We start from the raw sequence: 16,552 nt of genomic DNA on the forward strand, positions 1-16,552 counted from the left end.
AGAGGAGGGAAAAATCAGGAAACTGCAGTTTGAATGATAGGTGGATGCTTTAAAACTTCTCCATGCTGTTATATAAGTTTGGAGGGTTCTAGGAGAAATTGCTTGGAGGATTGTATCGAGGGATGCGTCGAGAAGGGGTTTTAATGGGTGGGTTACGGGAATATTAGTTCTGAATAGCGAGGAACTGGTGTTGGGAATTGGTCCGCCTCCGGAGCTAGCGTCCTGAATTTCTGAAAAAGAAAATGAGAAAGACAGTCAGCAATTTGTTTTTTTGATCCGGGGACATGTTTGGCAACTATGATAAATTGGTCGCATGCTGAGATCCAGGTGAGACGTCTTAAAAGTGGCATGAGAGAGTGAGAATGTGAACGGCGTTTATTAATGCACTGAACTGTTGCTTCATTGTCGCAATACACTAAAATGCTGTTAGCAGTCCATTATTTCCCCCACAGAAAGGCTGCTACGATGACAGGATAAAGCTCAAACAGTGCTGAGGACTCGGATGAGTTCAGAAGCTGAGGGGGCCAAGGGGATGCGAACCAGCGCCCTTGGTAAAAATACCCCCAAAGCCGACTGAGGGAGCTGCATCGGTGAACAATTGAATGTCGATGGGAGAGGATACGAGGTTGTTGTAAAAAAAAGAAAGGCCGTTCCATTGTTTAAGAAATGTTATCCATAATGAGAGTTCGTCGCAGCAAGCCTGGTTTATTGAAATTTGATCCTCTAGCGCGTAAACCGAGGACGCGAGTGAGAGGAGATGCGCAACGAAAGGGCGTCCTTGGGGAATGATACGCATGGCAAAGTTTAAATAGCCGAGCAGAGAGAGAAGTTCGCGTTTTGAACAACTTGGTTTGTCTGTGAGGGTGGAAGCTACGAGGATTATTCTATCGATTTTTTCTTTTGGCAAAGAAGCCTGAAATTTGACAGAATCCAAGTTAATGCCCAGGAATTCGATGCATGTGGCAGGACCCATGGTTTTTTCCTGAGCGATGGGGATCCGGAGCTTGGAAAAAACTTTTTGAACTCTAAGGATGTGCGCGGCTGGGATGGCGTTGGGAGGCGAGATGATTAGAAAGTCATCAAGCAAGTGAATGAGATGGTCTATGGCGTAATTGTTTGGCAAAATCCAGCACACGGCTTCTGAAAGCATGTCGAAAATTTTGGGGCTACTTTTGCACCTGAAAGTTAAGCGAACAGCGAAATAATATTTTCCGTGCCAGCGAATCCCAAATAGGTGCCATGCATCTGGATGGATTGGCATCACTTTGAAAGCTGCGGTGATGTCAATTTTTGCCATCCAAGCGCTATGACCCACTATTTTTAGCATATCAATGGCTTGATCGATGTCGTGGTATTTTAGAGAAAATTCGTCAAGAGGAATTAAGCTGTTAATGCTTGGGAACGGGGAATTATGCGGAGCTGAAAGGTCGACTATTAGGCGTTTCTTACCTGAGAATTTCCTGGTGGCTATTCCGATTGGTCTGATGCGGAAAATTGGGAAGGGGGGTGCATCGAAGGGGCCGATCATGAAACCGGAGTCCACTTTTTTTTTTAATCACGATGTCGGGTTCAGCGAGCGCAGATTGGAGGTTATTACAGATGATATTTTGGGAAAGCGCGCACTCCACGCCGGGTTTAAAACCGTGTGTGAGACCGGAGAGCAGATAATTGGTGAATTCGGTGTCGGGATGGTTAGACAATTCAACAGACAGACAAGAAATATTGACAGGAGTCGATAAGTAATTTTTAGATTTTTTATTTACTGATTTTTTAACAGGGCAAACGTGACTGGCGTGCGCACCGCCACAGAAGCTTCAGATGTGCAGGTAACGGCAGCGCTGTCTGGCGCATCTGCCGGCGTTGAAGTGTTTGCAGGACTGCCTGCTGTCGGAGGAAGAAAGAGCCTCCCTTCTGGAGTCCTGATTTGTGTAGGCTGGTGCGAGTCTTGGCACGTAACTGGTAGATTTAACAGGGCTTGAGACTGGACACGGAGGAATGGAAGGGTTAACTTGCGGGCATGAGGTGGTGGAATGAGCTACTGACCTGCATACCGCGCATGAAACGTTCCTACAGTCGAGAAATACTCTGCTGTGGAGGTCCGGAACAAGTGCGCCCCAGTAAGGGCATTGGTTCCACTGGGAAACCCTTATGGCGCATTTTGCAGAGAAGAGTTTGTGATATGTGTAGAAGTGCCCTCCCCCATATGACAGCGCGAGTTCGGCTATCAGCGCCAAATAATCGTTCAGCTCGCGCCGCCTGTGGGGGAAAGCTGAGCAGACTATTTCTGTGAAGCGACTGAATGCGATGGAGAACTCTGAGAATGATAAAATCCGTGAGGCTGAGTTTTGGTTTTTTAAAGTGACCGAAAAATCCCCGCAATCTATTTGACGATTAGATTCAGAAGCGGGAAGCAGAGAGAGTAAGGAGGAAAGGTCTATGTCCGCACCTGCCAGGATCTGCGCTCGGATGCTGTGCGGCACTGGGGGTGGTTCCGCGGCCACGGCATTTGGTGGGGCTGGCAGAGGTGTCGCTGTGAAGAGAGAATACGGTGATTTTGACTGTAGTACAGAGGTGAGAGAAGGAGCAGAGGCCGTGATTGTCGGCGGAGGCAGCCTCACGCTTAAATCAGGCTGTTGAGTTTGAAGTGGGAGACTAAGCGGAGCGTAAGAGGGTAAGGAAGGAAAAGAAAATGTGTGGGCCTGCGGTGCGAGCGGAGGCAGCCTCACGCTTGCATCCGCAGCTATAGCTGAAGGCCACGGAAAGTGGGTGGGGTTTGAGGTCTGCGTGTCTTGCACCGCTAGCGGAGGCTGCCTCACGCTAGCGTTTCCCCACTGAAAGGAAGAAGGGTTGTAAGGAAAAGGAAAAGAGGTGACGCTTTGAGTCGCAAGCTGAGGCAACCTCGCGCTTGGATCAGATACTGTTGCTGACGGCCAGGTGAAAGGGGTGGGGTTTGTGAAGACCTGAGAGGCCTGTGAAGCCTGCGCTGCTAGCGGAGGCAAGCTCACGCTAGCATCTGGGACAGGGGCTGGAGGCCATGGAAGAAGCGGATTATTAGTGGAGGAGGAAGATATTGGGCGGCTGAGAAAGGGTCAGCTGGCCCAATTGCCAAAGGTGCAACGGCCGGCAGAGCTGGTGTTGGCAGAGGTGAAGCGGGAAGTGAGCGGCGTCCTGCCGCAGTGGAATCCTGATCGCGCCCCGAGCTTGTTAAAAGCCTGGTGCAGCGGCCCGACGTCCGAGGAGGGCCAGATCCAGGGCGGGAGGATGGAGGAGTCGAGTAAGGAGAGTTCCGGTCCTTGCAAGCTTTGCTCGCTGTGTTGGCTGCTGAAGATCTGGGCGTGACGTTGACTGACTGTAAGGTAACGTACAGTTGGTAAAGCTCTGCTTTATTCATTCTCCGAGAGAACTGAACGTCGGAGTTAATTAGTGCTTGTCTCAGGCTTAACACGGTCCATTTCTCAATAGGGGGAATCGATGATACGGCTGAACGGTAGGAGGATGCCAGTGAAGTGGTTGGAGATCTCTCCGGTGGAGGAGAGCATTGGCTTCGGCGTCTCGATGGACGCGTAGCTGCTCGGACGGAGCGCCGGCCCCGTGATGAGGTGTGGGGCTCGGCAGGAGCGCCTTGCGTTGGTGATGAAGCCGTGGGGTCGGAAGACTGCGGCTGGAGAACGGAGAGATGTTCGGGCTCGTCGTTGGACGGGGAGAGTTGAGGTAAAGACATGTCGGCATAAGGTACAAACCAAAATGCTAAAAATCTGTCAAGGAACAGAGGTGAGGCTGCGGTATAAATACACGTCTGTTAATTAGGTTGATTGCTGATTGCGCTCCTCATGTTCATTGTTAATTATCTGAACGTGCTCCTCCCGAACTTTGTTAATAAAAACATAATTTCTTGAGGAAAACATTTCAGGAATTATCTCCATATAGTGCACTTCTATGGTGCCCCCAAGTTTGAACTCCCAAAATGCAGTTTAAATGCAGCTTCAAATTAGTGTAAATGATCCCAGGCGAGGAAGAAGTGTCTTATCTAGTGAAACAATTGGACATTTTCAAAACAAATTGACAATTTATATACTTTTTAACTTCAAATGCTCCTGTCTCATCTCTGCGATGCACATGCGTAGCCTGTGTAATGCGGGTCAATACAGTTAGGGTATGTCGAAAAACCCATTTTATTTTCTTCTTTAACTTCAGAATCGTACAACATCACTGTTTTACCTTTTTTTTGTAAAGGATCGTCTTTGATGTTCACTTTGTAAAAATTGGGTGGTACTTCTGCAGTGATGTAGGATGATTTTGCAGTTGGAGAAGAAAATGAGATTGAAGTTTTTCGACATACCCTATCTGTCTTGAACTGGGAAAAAAGCGTTTGAGGTTAAAAAGTATATAAATTGTTAGATTGTTTAAAATGACGGATCATTTTGCTAGATAAGATGCTTCTTTCTGGACTGGGATCGTTTAGAGCCCTTTAAAGCTGCGTTTAAACTGCATTTTGGTAGTTCAAACTTGGGGGAACAATTGAAGTCCATTATAAGGAGAGAAATCCTGAAATGTTTTCCTCATGAAACATAATTTCTTATCGACTGAAGAAAGAAATACATGAACATCTTGGATGACAAGAGGGTGAGTAAATTATCTGTACATTTTCATTCTGGAAGTGAACTACCCTTTTAATATAAAGCACACAATGAAGGAACAGAGTCCAATAAAGTATTTTAATAAATCCACGAGGAGAAACCACCAACAAAGACACACGCATACAAACAAGCAACAACAATACCGGACACAGAGCTCAGGAAACACAGCACTTAAATGCATGGACAGAGATTAACTGAATGGGAACAGGTGAGAACTAATAAAATAACTAGGCACACAGGGAAACGAGGTCAAATGATATAAACATAGGAGCCACAGAGGAGCCAAGAGCACAAGGATCCAGGTGGGAAGCCAGACTGCAGCCAGGACAGAGGCCCATGGTGGAGTCGATAGCAGAAGAAGCCATGATGGAAGTAGGGCTCACAACGCCAAGGGGATGACTGAGGAGATGGAGTCGATGGAGGTGGAACTTATGGAGAGATGGAAAGCCGAAGATCCAGGGCAACACAGAACACAGGGCCAAGCTGAAGCTGGCAGCTTTTGCAACAGAGGTAGAGGTGGGGACCAGGAAGACCGCGGCAGAGCTGGAGCAACTGAGGACAAAGGTGAAGCCGGAGGGAAGGAGGAGTCAGACGAAGCCTGAGGGATGGAGAAACGAGGTGAAGCCGAAGGAGTGGAATTCCATGGCGGAGGCAGGTCGACGACTGACCATGGCATCCGCTATTATATTTGCTATGTATATATACTTTGCCACTGGTTTTGTACATCCCTGAATTTCCTGTGCCCCCGCAAAGGCCATGATGCAGACGGCACAAGCAAGGAGTCAAGGCACAGCAGATGGGTCAGAAGGCCCCAGTGGAGTCCAGGACTTGGAGGCTGAAGATGGAGGTAAGGGATCCTCATGCCAAGGTGGAGCTGGGTACTGGAAGGCCCCAAGGTGAATCAGAGTGCCCGGATGTCGCTGAGGATGAGCTGAGGAACTGACAGGAACCAGCAGAGGCAGGGCTGAGGAACTGGCTGGGGCAGCCGTGGCCTAATGGTTAGAGAGTCAGACTTGTAAGTAGAAGGTTATGAGTTCAAGTCTCAGGTCTGGCAGGGATTGTAGGTGGGGGGAGTGAATGTACACCCTCTCTCCACCCTCAACACAGCAGATTCAGGGATGTATGAAACCAGTGGCGACGTATATATACATAGCAATTATAATAGCAGAGGCCGCTCACCCTCAGTGGTGGAAGTGTGGAGGGGCTTTCCTCCATGCCCTCGTACTCCTCTAAAAATCCCCCAGTTTCACAATTTGTTACCGGCTCATGCACTTGGTCAGGCGTCTCTTGAGGCTCAGACTCGATGGCAGGCTTAGTTGCACACTCTTGCATCGGCTCTTTTGTCGCAGCAAGCTATTCACCAGCACCCACTCCACAAATGCACCAAAACCCTCTCTGGGACTGTTCGTAGGAAGGAGCGAGCCATCAGGATAGTGAGTGAGGCACGCCAGAACTGAACCAGCTAATCAAGGTCTTACTAGACATACTAGAAGCCTCTAGGCAGGTGTTTTGTGTCAATTTGGAGCTAAACTCTGCAGGAGACCGGCCCTCCAAGACCGAGCTTGGAGACCCCTGATGTAAACAATAAGCTGAGCACTTCAGAAAAGAGGGCATAATCATAGTAGGTGCAGTTTTGTGTGACGTTGACCTGCAAATATATACAGAATATGTTCTGTATTCGATGACTAGATTGTGAGTTTACATTACACTTATATCCTAACTACCTCAGGACCATACCAACCAATCACAAATTTCTATTCTCTAGTCTTTTTCATGCATGTGGAAAACATCCAAAGACAGTAATATATATAGTAATGCAAATGTAAAAATACATATATAGCAATAAAGACAACAACTGCACTACATTTTTACATGTAACAGCTTTATTGAAATAATAATTTTCTTGAGGTTTTTTTTTTTTTTATGCATGGGTTCACATAAAGCTGAATGCATATTATCTCACTTTGTTATTTGCATAGTTACACATTTGATATATGAATATATGTGTGATTGTATATAATAAACATTCCTGAAATAAATGTTAAACATTTTGGGAAAATGGATGCCTTGTTAAAGCCATGGCAACATGGTAGGTGGAAAATGAAATTTGACATTTTGATAGAATGAGTGCTTTATGTACTATAAATATATGGATACATAGCACTATATATATTTTTCTCATGGTTGAGTACATATATTGCACATACATGTTCCCATATAACTGTGAATATATGTGACCCTGGACCACAAAACCAGTCATAAGGTTAAATTTGTCAAAACTGAGATTTATACATTATATGAAAGCTCAATAAATAAGCTTTCTATTGATGTATGGTTTGTTAGGATAGGACAATATTTGGCTGAGATACATCTATTTGAAATCAGAAATCTGAGGATGCAAAAAAATCAAAAAGACTGAGAAAATCACCTTTAAAGTTGTCCAAATTAGGTTCTTAACAATGCATATTACAAATCAAAAATTACATTTTGATATGTTTACAGTAGGAATTTTACAAAAAATTTTCATGGAACATGAACTTTACTTAATTTCTTAATGATTTTTGGCATGAAAGAAAAATCAAAAATTTTGACCGATGCAATGTATTTTTGGCTATTGCTACAAATATACCCCAGTGACTTAAGACTGGTTTTGTGGTCCAGGGTCACATATATGGTACATGTTTGTTTAAATACATTTACACACACAGCCATATTTTAATACACATCTATACACATCTATGTACATCTATATATTATGAGGATATTATCGAGGATATTGTTATCAAGGATATTATCAAATATAAAATGTGACCCTGGACCACAAAACCAGTCTTAAGTCGCTGGGGTATATTTGTAGCAATAGCCAAAAATACATAGTATGGGTCAAAATTATTGATTTTTCTTTTATCCCAAAAATCATTAGGAAATTAAGTAAAGATCATGTTACATGAAGATTTTTTTTGTAAAATTCCTACTATAAATATATCAAAATGGTGATTTTCTCAGCATTTTGATTTTTTTGCACCCTCAGATTCCAGATTTTCAAATAGATGTATCTCGACCAAATATAGCCTATCCTAACAAACCATACATCAATAGAAAGCTTATTTATTGAGCTTTCATATGATGTATATATCTCAGTTTTGTTAAATTTAACCTTATGACTGGTTTTGTGGTCCAGGGTCACAAATTACACTTCATTAACACTATGAAATATTTAGTATATTTCCAATATACATAATTGAATATACTGATTGGTTATATATAATCAAACATATTTTCTTTCTTTTCCTGTAAGGCTAATGCTGAGTGTAACCGCTACCATTGTCCACACTATATTGCCCGGCCTTTGAAATGGTTGCTAGCAGTGTTTGCTACAATACATCCAACAGAGCAGTCAAAACAAGTCTTATATGGTGGCTCTAATTCACTCTACAACAGCACGCCAGTCGGTTCAAGGAGGTAAAGACAGCTCAATCCGGTGCAGAAAGGAGGTGGATGAGGGGAATGAAAACAACATGGCTTGATTTGCATGTTTGGGGGGATGGGTGGTATGGGGTATTGAGAATTCTTTCTGTGTGCTTATTCTATGAGCGAAAAACAACATTTGACAATGGCATAACATCATGGCAATATGTAAAATCAGTCAATCAAATTGGGGCTGAAGCAGAAAGAGAATAAAGAGAAAAAACAAGGCATGTTCTAGAGAGACAGCAAGCATGAGCCTGTTTGACTCAAGCTTTTGATAGTGTTGCCATGGTGACCAGGAGCAAATCTCCCAAGCGTCGTCATCAGCATGACTCTTCCCGTGGAAACGGTGGGATAAAAATAGACGTAGGACCAGAGAACAAAGGCCTATTTAAGAAGGAACGAGAAAACGAAAGGGAAATGGAAAAACAGGCAGTGATGAAAAAGATGTCACACGTCTGACTGGTGCTGAAGCATGGATGTAAAGCAGACAGGCTGGACGAAGTTTTAAAATGGCTGCCTTTTGATTGACAGGAGAAGCTGAGCTGCGGGGGGCAGGAAATCCCGTTGTTAGCGCAGGCCATTTTAGAGCTGTCGGTACTGGCAGGGCCACCTCCTGTGTCTATACTGCTCCCACACAAATGCTCACTCCATGTAGAGGAGGAAACCGCATTGGTGGTGAAGCTGTGTTCTCCTGTTTAGCATTTCCATACAATTTCTGTATTCTGTTTACAGATAATGATGTAATAGCAGTGCATGATATTGATTAGGGTACTATGCAGAAAGCTTTGGTATGTGTGCAGTAAAAAAGGGCAATAAAATAAGAGTGCAATCTTAAATTTTTCCACAGAAACTCCTGAGGCCTTGCCCACCGCTGGGGCGGCAAATGCACAATCACAGCCTCTCTCATTGTCAGCAGTTAATTAACCATGCAGATCAGTAATTACACATATTTGTAAGTATTTCCTTTGAGTGGCCATGATTTCCATAAAGGTATGTAAGTACATAGTATATTTTGGTTTAAAGGTGGAGCCATGCTTTCTTGTGATCTGAAAACCACAAGAAAAAGTCCTTCAGTAATTGTGGTCTACTAAAGGCCTCAAAGACATCAGAACTAAAGGGGAAAGAACAAAGATGCAGGTCTTTAGTAAGTTTTATTTGTCCACATGCATCTTCTTTTCTTCTCTTTTTATTGCTAGGAAATCAGTAAAGACTTACATTGCTTCTCTCGTTGCCCTCAGCCAAAGGCCACACAATGTGGCATCACATTGTGTATTCCAAGTTAAAATAGCAACAGGTAGCACCAGTAGCTTACAGAGTGCAACCATTTCACGTCATCGAAATAATAGTGCCCCCCTTTAGTCCAACATATATATAAACCATGTGGAATTTTTAAAATAACATAATTCTTTAATGGATTTTCTACTACATATTTCAGTAAGAGACATTTGTGTTACATTAAGCCATACAAGTCCAAATACCTGGGGTTTCCTTTAAGTAAAATGTTGAACATCATTTAGGACTACTAATTCGTTACCTGGTTTTACACAAATCCATTTTGTTCGTTGAATGATTTGTTAACAACTTATTGCACCCTCTTTGTGAAAAGACTACATACCCATTACAGTCCTGTCATACTTTATTCAGAACAGCAGCAATAGAGGTCTTTTTCAAAAGAAAGATTGGTGTATTAAACTGCGGAAAGGGATTAATAAAAAAACTTTTTTACAAAAATTTTACTAATTTTACATAAATACAAATGACTAAATTGCGCTTACGATTTACTTAAAACGGGGATACGATTTGGTAAAACGTGCTGACGTAGTAGTCATGGAAATTAATTGTTAATTCGTGGCCACAATATAACTATTTTTTTTCTGCTCAGTAGACTCAGAAAAAGCCTTAAAAATGTAATTATTCAGACAATCTCATGGCATTCAGTGACACAAAAATATGAAGAATCCCCAAACAACATATTTTCCATACAATGATCATTCACAGTGACAGTTCAAAGACCAAAAAACACAAAAGTACAAAAAAATCAATACATATAGCATACAATCTTTGAAGATTTTCAGTGAATAACATTAAAATTTCTGTTTGTGTCAATAAAACCTGTGTTTTATGTACAAGTTTTAAAGCAATAGTTCACCTCGTGGCTAATGTGTAATAATCAGCTCATTTTCCTTTTAAATCTGACCTGCTCTCACTTTTAAGGACAGCGAGGATCCTGATGTTGGGGGAACTCCTGGGGGAAGAGTCCCAGGTCTCTGCGGCCCAGCGTGGCAGCTGGCCTGACTGTCGGCATGCGGTTAATGGAATGCCTAAACCCATCTGGAACTGTCCTCATCCTCCCTCCTGCCCCATTCTCCATGCCAGCTCAAGCTTCCATACACCCACCTGAGTCTCCCAGGATTGCCCTCAACATGGCATTGCCCACTGAGGCCACTGAATCGGGGGGGAAGTCTGGCTAAATACAGAAACAGGATCTACACCTGAAGAACAACTGAAGCACATGTCACGGAATGTTTTATTGTATTGGACAATAATTAATATAATGTAAGGTATTTATTATATTTTTCAAAGAAAAATGCAAACCCAGTACTCACATAAGCATTACTGCTCAAAAACACTTTTATTAACTCTTTCCCTGCCATCGCCGAATTTCCGTCATTTAGGAGACAATGCTTTCCCGCCAGATTTTTTCCGGCTTTAGGTGTTTTCACTATTATATGTTATAAGGCACTACTACACATCTTCTGAAAGAGTACTGAAAGTCTGGATCAAAACAAGGTGAAGAAGAAGCAAAAACATCCGATCACATATGTATAGAAATTAGGGTTGGGCATCTAAGGTATAATGCCGATCCGATACGCATCTCGATACAAAGTATCCGATCCGATATATTAACGATACATTTGTGACATATTGCGATGCAATACGATACGATTCACACCCATATCACGATACGATGCGATAATTCAGCACTAACTAATTAGATCAAGTTTATTTATTAACCAAGTAAAACCAAGACTTTTTGATTATGTATGTATCAGTGGCGATTTCTTTTAGACTGCATGTTTTTGTCCTATGTAACAAAATTAATGGTCAAATTATTTACTATTGTATTAACATTTTATTGACTAAAAATGCGTTAGAAAACGTTCATCTCTCATTAGAGTTCGTTCAGAATCAGTTAGATACAGCAGGTCGGCTGACTTGATTTTCTTCTCATACATTCCCGTAGCGTCACAGTGCATTTCCCCGTTGAAGCCCAGCGTCCATTGACTTCAATGCGGCTGCTTTGAACGTTTTTTTTCAGTGCTTTGAAACTAGACGGTCATTGGATAAACGCTGCAATTATGTCCCGCCCTCGAACGCTCAGCGTCTCTGGGGGTGAATGAGGAGTGGGCTGGCCTGGACTCCGAGCTTCTGCGTGATGATTGGAGGGTCTGTCGCTGAAGCTATTCACGCTCAGTCCCATCGCGGATTTCTCAAATTTAGTCGAAATAAAAACTGCTGCAACCTATTTCTTTATATTTGCTTGGCGAAATTGCTTGATTTTCATCATACATTTCACACAATTATACATCACATTCCTTGTTTCACTTTTACAGAGTTTAATATATTTTTAGATCGAAAATGAGCTTCCCCTATTTGACAGCCGGTTCTGTAATCAGCGGTAAATGCCATCAGGTGCGTGATTTCACGTTGAGCCGTATATACTACACACAACCGTTGTTCACTGACGAGCTGCGCACATTCACACTGATAATGAACATTGATTTGCGCAGCTCGTCGGTAAACAACGGCTGTGTGTAGTATATACGGCTCAACGTGAAATCACGCACCTGATGGCATTTACCGCTGATTACAGAACCGGCTTTACTGACAAAACGCGCAAGCATTATCGGCCGATTCGTATCGGTGCATCCCTAATATATATATATATATATTAGATAGATTTAAAGCTCCTGAATTCTTTAATTCAGACATTCTAAACAACTACAGAGTACTTTTTCTAAAGTAAGTGAACCTGCCAAACAGAACAACAGGGAGATGCCAAAATACCACTCACTAAATCTGTCCATTTGAACTGGACTGACCGAATATCTACTGTTTGTATCCATTATAAAATGAACATACAAATGAAAAATACAGCAAATACATACTATATCTGTTGATGCTGGTGCTCATATGTGCATAAACACAACTGGCCCTTACAAGATCCACCTCTATGGGTGAGCATCCATTATAAAACACTCACAAGACATTCATTTTGACAACTATGCAAATATTTTGAAATTTCACACAAAAATACTATGGATCAGAGCTCCGAAAGCATGACTAGTTCATGAATCAACAGCAGACTTATGCGTGCCTAGACTCCGATATGCAAGAGTGTCATTGTTACTATTACTCTGATCGTCTTTACTTTTACATTAGTGCGAGGGTTTGTTTCATGCAGTCAAGATATGAAGTAGAGACCCGTGCCGCGGTTGAAAGTTTTGAGCCGCCGTTCAGTCTGTATTTAACAGTGCGATGAGGCTTGCTGCGCCGAGTCCAAAGCAATCAATCACAGAACACGAAAGAGGCCGTGCTTTGACCATTTTAGGATAAAATTAAAATTAATTTTAAGCCATCTCGCGGGCCACCGGTTGAGAATCCCTGCTCTATGTGACTTTCTGGACACGCCCCGGTCTCTGTAGTTTTGTGATAGGCTACTTCATTCACGCAGCAGTGAAGGGAGACGTGCTTGAGAAACAGTTCAGAGGGGAGAAAATAATCTAACAATATTTTCCACTTTCTAAATAATAAAAGTATTGTATGTCTACTAATAATTATAAAGAAATAAATCGGGATTTACCGATGCAGATATGTTAGAAATGATGCATCGCGATACAAATGCAAATTTGTATCCAATGCGCACTTTTTAAACCGATGCATCGCATCGTTAACTTTTTATACCGATGCACCGAGTGAATCGGGGAATCTTCCCATCCCTAATAGAAATGTATACAACAGCTCTTTCTGGTCCTCGAATCTGATTTGCTGATAAGAGTGCGATATTAGAGTGATTTCAGAACTCTAACAGCCATTTCGCATTGTTTCATGTGGGACGCCCAAATCCAGAATCATTTTATAAATATTTTTTTGTCACAGAATGTAGTTTTAAGAGGTTTTCAGGCAAGAATGTACTTGTTTATAGTTCAAATATACAGTTTGTTAATAAAGAATTTTGCGTCAATGTTTTTGGACAAGTGAGCTCCAGAGAGTTAGAGGCTTTTTTCTGCACTCATGAACCCGCCCGAGAGCACCTCACCTTGGCCAGTTCTTCTGGAATTTACAGCTGACTCTTATGTCTCTGTAGTGGTCACACTTAAGATCTAATTCATTGTGAGTAAATCTAACGGTAGTCTTTGGTCTCATTAATCTATTATTTGTTTCAGAGAAAGTAGTTTTGCCAAAATCTCATGTTTATGTAAATTCAATGCTTTATATCAGAGCACAGCCTTTGTAGTTTTGACTGAATTGCCTAGCAACTTTTATGATGGCTGCTGTTGTTTATTAAATATTATTATTCAGTAAATAATAGTATTTAATTTTAGTGTTTAGTATTGAAAAACGGTAAGTATTTGTGATGGTGATTTTAGTTACACTGTTCTGCCATTAGATTCCACCAAGAGACTGTTTTTATGAGTTAGCGGTAAAGACTTTCACATTGAAAACTTTTACATTGCTATAAACGGAAGTGATTTTTAATGAGTAATGTATTTAAGTAATTATATTTCATTTGAGTAATGTATCACAGACATACCTCACGGATCCTTTCATAAACAAAGTGTAGAGAGAGTGTAAATAAGAAATTCATTGTGCAGTGTAGATAGCTTTCGTGATTATAATGGATCTTTGTGAGATCACGATCAACTAAGATGAGTGACAGCTTTTAAGGAAGTTTTTGAGTGAGATATTGATTTAATACAACAGTTAAATAAACAAGTTATTATTAAAGGAACACTCCACTTTTTTTGGAAATAGGCTCATTCTCCAACTCCCCCCGAGTTAATAAGTTGATTTTTACCGTTTTGAAATCCATTCAGCCGTTCTCCTGTTCTGGCGATATCACTTTTAGCATAGCTTAGCATAGATCATTGAAATCTATTAGACCAATAGCATCACATTCAAAAATGACCAACGAGTTTCCATATTTGTTGTATTTAAAATTTGACTCTTCTGTAGTCATATCGTGTACTAAGACCGGTGGAAATGAAAAGCTGCGAGTTTCTAGGCTGATAAGATTAGGAACTACACTTCCATTCCGGCGTAATAGTCAAGGAAGTTTGCTGCCGTAATATGGCCGAAGCAGGCGGAGTATTATCAGAAATGAGTTCCCAGCTAGTTTAGCATTTGCACATGTGCTGCGTGGTATTACTGCTCCTGCTTCAGCCTTATTACGGCAGCAAACTTCCTTGACTATTACGCCGGAATGGAAGTGTAGTTCCTAATCTTATCAGCCTAGAAACTTGCAGCTTTGCATTTCCACCGGTCTTAGTACACGATATAACTACAGAAGAGTCAAGTTTTAAATAGGACAAATATGGAAACTCGTTGGTCATTTTTGAATGTGATGCTATTGGTCTAATAGGATTCAATGATCTATGCTAAGCTATGCTAAAAGTGATATCGCCAGAACAGGAGAACGGCTGAATGGATTTCAAAACGGTAAAACTCAACTTATTAACTCGGGGGGAGTTGGAGAATGAGCCTATTTCCAAAAAAAGTGGAGTGTTCCTTTAAGTGACTTACGTTGTCTGACTATAACACTACTGCCTGATTTTGTTCTATTTTATCATCAAAAATAGTCTAAATAAAGTCACAAATGAGCCGCTGCACATCTCCATTCAAACACAGCTGTGTTCCGTTTATGAATGAACGAGCATTTTGAAACAAATCTAGTGAAATGATTCAATTTCCCATTCATAAAGACAGTCACTTGCTTTATTCCTGAATGAATCAGCTGTTCAAACAAATCTAATGAATGATATGATTCAGTAATTAACTTTTAATTTTGAAAGTAAATGATTTAAAATCATTTAATATTTCTGTATTCCAAATTTTATATTTAAAATATTAATCTCAACATGAATTTATGAATCTGCAGTACATCTGTAGTACAAATTAATTTTGTTAATACTGATTTCATTTAATTGGTAACTTATTCTTATCCTATTTCTTCTTATTCTGTTGTTTCAATTAGAAATTTCAAAAAGCTTAAAAAATATATTTTTACATAAAAGATTATATAATTTTAATAAAGTTAGAAAAGTGGTAAAAACTAAATTACCAGATTAAAGGTTGACCCAGGAAGTGGTATAGAACTGAGTAAGCTTTTGGAGTGTTGATGGAAGCGATCTACTCCATCTATGTTTTGATCATTGTTGTAAATCCAATATGGACACAAAATAAATATTCTCTGATTGGTCTTTTTTTATGAGGCTCTGCTCTTTCTTTTGACAGACTGCATGTTCAGATATTTATATAGGCTATGATCAAAATTGCTGGCAGTGTCTGGAATTTTTTATTTTATTTATTTTTTTTTTTTTACGCAGGGAAAGAGTTAACCACAAGGCCGTTGCTTCTACATGTATTTGTTTATCTTTCATTCACTCTGCATTTTAAAGATAACGCTTATGACAACATGGTGGAAATAAGTTGAAATTAAGGACTATACAGAGAAAACGCTAGTTATTGAATGCCTATAGTAGTACGATTAATTACCTGATGCTCTTTGCTCATAAACTGATAAACCACTGTGATCCAATTAGAATGCTTAAGGACAGCTGTGCCTCGATTCATGCAAAATGCAGAAGAATTCATCTTCCCATGGGGGTCTGGGTGAGTGCTGGCCCTATTTCTCTGTCTGATTTATGGTGGACATCTCTCTGCACGCCAGACGCCTGGAGATATGATGATCGTCCTGATGTGGGTGCTCTACTTTCCCATCTCCCCCCTCAGCACGAACGGACCACAGCGCCTCCTTCTCCTTCTATGTTTGTTATTCGCTGCCTCTCGTTGTCGAGCTTCATCATGCCTGAACACCGCCACCTGCTGGTCAATTTGCCGTCTGACAAGCTAGTGTGTTAGTTGTGGTTTACTGTAAATCATGTTTAATTTGGCAGTGCTGTTTTGAATTGAAGAGCTGGTTCATACTCAAGTCATTAAAGCATATTTCGTTATTGTTATCATCACAGTGCATTAACAAAAGAGTGTTGTGGTTTATGATGTTTTTGGGTAGTGCTGTGTTAATTAGTTGATTTTTGCTAACTGTATCACACTTTTGTTATTAGATAATAGATTTGTTATTCAATGCTGAGTATTCATCTGTTAGCTAAATTATTAGCACTTAGCCTATATAAGACCTCCTATCTAAAAGTATAAACTGGGCC

Source organism: Garra rufa, chromosome 19 (genome assembly GCF_049309525.1).
Source record: "Garra rufa chromosome 19, GarRuf1.0, whole genome shotgun sequence".
Lineage (NCBI taxonomy): Eukaryota > Metazoa > Chordata > Actinopteri > Cypriniformes > Cyprinidae > Garra > Garra rufa.